This window comes from Rhagoletis pomonella, unplaced genomic scaffold (assembly GCF_013731165.1).
Source record: "Rhagoletis pomonella isolate Grant_MI unplaced genomic scaffold, Rhpom_1.0 Rhpom_scaffold_01128, whole genome shotgun sequence".
NCBI classification, from domain to species: domain Eukaryota; kingdom Metazoa; phylum Arthropoda; class Insecta; order Diptera; family Tephritidae; genus Rhagoletis; species Rhagoletis pomonella.
In genome coordinates, this window is record NW_023459682.1 from 23,971 (window position 1) to 27,965 (window position 3,995).

Sequence of the window (3,995 nt, forward strand, 5' to 3'; positions counted from 1 at the left end):
GCCATAAAAACATGTCCTGGGAAAAATTGTTAAAATCGGACAACGGAAAGACGTGCCTCGAAAGGCCATAATTCACAAAGTGGTCAAAATTGCCTATAAGTCATGGGAAATTTAATATATTTTAATAGCACTTGACTCGACTAAAATCTCTGAAAATAGATCTTAAATATTTGATATCTTAAAATATTTTTTACCATTATTATGTTAAACTAAATGATGGCAAATTTTTATGCATATTTCCCTCCACAGGGGGGTTTAAACCTCGCTGTTTTATTTTTCCTTTTCCAGCCTATTTCGTTATTTTATTTTGCATTTTTTATATGTTTTTAGGTCCCATAAATCCGTTCCCTGCTTATTATGTTAAAACTAATTACGCCGAATTCGAACAAAATCGGACCATAAATACGGGTTTCCAAAATATCTCGACACTGGCGCCACCTAGCAAGACCATTTTTCGCAAAAATGTTTCTGCTTACATAACCAGTATATAATTTAAAAAGCGGACAAATCGATCCATAAATACGTCAGATATATGACTTTTATTATTTTTTCGCGGTAGACCTTCTCGGTTTATTCAAATTTAAATGGACTGAAGTTGTAAATAAAGATTTTTTCAGTTAAATTGCTTTGGTGAAACCATTTGTAAATGTTGCCTAATAAGTTGGGCTACAATACAATCTAGAATACTAAGTTTTTTAATTTTTTGCATATTTTGACGGGCGCACAGTGCCCCCTAAGTGGGCAAAAATCGAAGAATGCGTTGTCTGCAATGTGAACGCGTTTGGTATTTTTGTAAAGGTAATTTGTCTATTAAAAAGATTCAAAAAGAAATGTTCCTATAAAATAATCAATATGTCACCAGGAAGCCACTAAATTCGACAAATTTTATACTAAGAATTTTAATAAGGGCATAGCCATGCGTATGCTCTTCACGGAAATAAATATTAAAAATACATTCTTTGAAATAAAATGTTCGTTTGACGTTTTTTATTTCCATATAGATAGTAGAGAACTACAGGAATACAAATTTTGGAATAAAATTAAACACAGGGTGTCTCTGCGGTATTCCAGAAAAACAATGGCCCCTATTGCGAGTGTCGACTGGCACTAGAATAGAAATTTGTCGATCGAGTCGATCATTTTTTATTTTGCTATTGTGTAACTTGATCGATAAAAATTTGTACTATTGTGAATGGTTGACAGAATTGTAAACAGTTGTTTGTTTGTTTACATTTGTTTGTTTAGTGTTTTATTTAGATCATTTTTAAAATAATTGCTTTTATTATAAAATTTAAAAAAATGCGCACAGTTGAAATACGGTTTAGTGATGAGGAAGATGATGTGGAAGCTAATAGATTAGTAGAGTTGGCTAAAGCAAGGAGGGAACTGCGAGATTCGTCGGATCTCTTGGAGTTGGAAGTTGAAGTGTATGCACATATGTGAGTTTTATGAATAGAAGTTGCGTTCCCGATGCTTCATGGTTTTTAGGCTTTACATGATTTGCAGGAAAAGCTGTTTTCCTCATTAATAAACTTTATAAAAGTTTAAGAAATACGGTACGGTTATTTGTACAATGATGTTGGGTATTTGTGTCCAAACGCGTGACCCGAGCTTAAAAACTTTAACATACAAGTGTAGTGAAAGAATTCCACCTTAATTCAAAATAAACATTTCAAATTATCTTTCCCAATAGAAGCGGAGCTTCCTCCCCTACTCTTTTCGGAAATTCCTTTTCCTCTTCACTCTCCTGCATCAGCACGACCAACCGCGCAAGTTGCCTTTTGTTGATTATAATTTTTGATCTGTAATTCAGACACATACATATATATGTATATTTCACAATTTTTTACAACTTCCAGTTCAATTGACTTACTTTTTATCCATTATAGTTCCACTTTCTTATGCAAATTTTATAAACGCAAACTCCAACGACTAAAAAACAGCAATAGAAGGATGACCGATTAAAAAGAATTCACAGTCGCTAATTGAGCGACTAAGCGACACTCGCAATAGCATCGATAATCGCTTAATAGTCGTTTATCTACTGCCAGTCGACATTCGCAATAGGGGTGAATGTTTTTTAATAAAAAATTAAAAGAAGAAATAAAAACCTGCTCATTTTCTGCACTTTTTGAAGTAATGCGTTTTTTGCTAATGGATAAAATAATTTTTTCATTTTTTGTCAGTATCATCAGATCTGCGCGATTCGTTCTATTTTATATTTATTTATTTTTTAAGAGTTGCTACCTGTTAAAAAATGTAATTAAAATTTTTAAATAAGTTAAATGAATTATTAAGAGATGGGTATCAATGGAAATGTGTATGAAAAGGGTTGAAAAATCAAATTCCACTGGAATTAAAGGAATAATTTTATTAAAATAGATAGGTTTCACCATATGGGAGTCAGAAAAAATAGTTTTAAGAAGGTTTTAGCTTGCAAATATTACGAAGAGGGTTGCCATCTCTTTGTAAAGTCAAATTTAGTTAAACTAAAATAATAATTGTGTCAAACCAAAGGTGTGCGATATCGTATTTGCCATTTTATTACGAATACAAACATTGTCAATCAGTGATTTGTTCTGATTATATTCCTTTTACATTACTGGACTCTTAAATTGACTCAGGAATGTTTTTACTCTTCACTCATTTCTTTCTTAATATGTCTTTTTTTTTCTTTTGTCTGATACCGATACATATTTCAGTTACCTTATTCCATTAAATAAAGTTAATTTAATTTTTTAAACATGTGGCAACTCTTCTTCTGCGGTTAGTTTAAAAGTAAAGGATTTTGATAACGATTTCGATTGATACCCATATTGTAAATCTAATTCATTTACCTTATTAAATAATGCAAAAAAAATTTGTAATAGGTGGCAACCAGTTTCAAAAAAAAAAATTAAACTTTATTGCACATCTAAAGGCCAATCCCTGTCATTTGATACCTAACTTTTGAAAATAGAACGAACTATATGTACTAAACAACTGTGCAATTCCCTTTGAACAGCCTAACAAGACATCCGGTCGCAGCGCAAATACTTTCTTTCTTTTACTCTCATCGTTCCAGTCAAGTGTGAGTAAGCATAAACCAGTGTCTGCAAGCGTAGATAAGTAAACTACCGATGAATAGCAGGATGCGTAGAGTATTTACTTTGGCTTCCGCAACTACTGCGCGTAAAAATTATTTGCAAGCAATGTACTCTACTTGTAGTACTTTAGTATTTTCGAAGAAAACATAGTTGTGGTATCTGAATAAAACTAAGGACAGGAATGTAGTAGATCAATGAAAATAGGGACAAGCAAAACGTACTTTCAACTAAAATACTGATATAAATACATACGTACATAAGTATGTATTTGCATAGATATGTACATATGTGCATAGATACATCTATAACAGTGGTGCACACGGGAGTCTCCGGGAGCTACTTGGCTTTCGCAATAAGTCATGTGTGTGTGCAGCTAACGAACTGTTGCGACGCTAGCAGCGAATTAGTTTGCAATTCCCTGCAGCAATTCAGACTCGCCCTAGGTTAGCCCTCAGATAGTCCCTATTGTTACCAGCACTAGTCCCTCATAATTCCCGTGCCAATGGTTTCAACTGCCATTTTTGGCATTGGCGTGTCATTGGAAAATAACCGGTCCAATCAACAATGACACTAAGATAGTCCTGGACTATCCCAATTTTGGAGATTTTTGAAGTGAAACTTCCTTAGCGGCGGTTGGTTGGTTGGGAGTAAATTGGCAAATTCAACGGAAATTGCACACGGAAATGGTGCAACGGAAATGGTACAACGGAAATGGTTGGGGCTGAAACAAGTGCTTCTTGTGTGTATGCATATGGTATTAATTTAAAAAAAATTGCTAATAAAAGGTTAAAGAATAACACTTAGAAAAAGACCAATGCAAGAATGAAAGTAAAGGTGAGTACGTACATAGATAAAGAGAAGGATAAAGGAAAAGGTAAAACTAAAAATAAAAACAAAGATACGTAAATA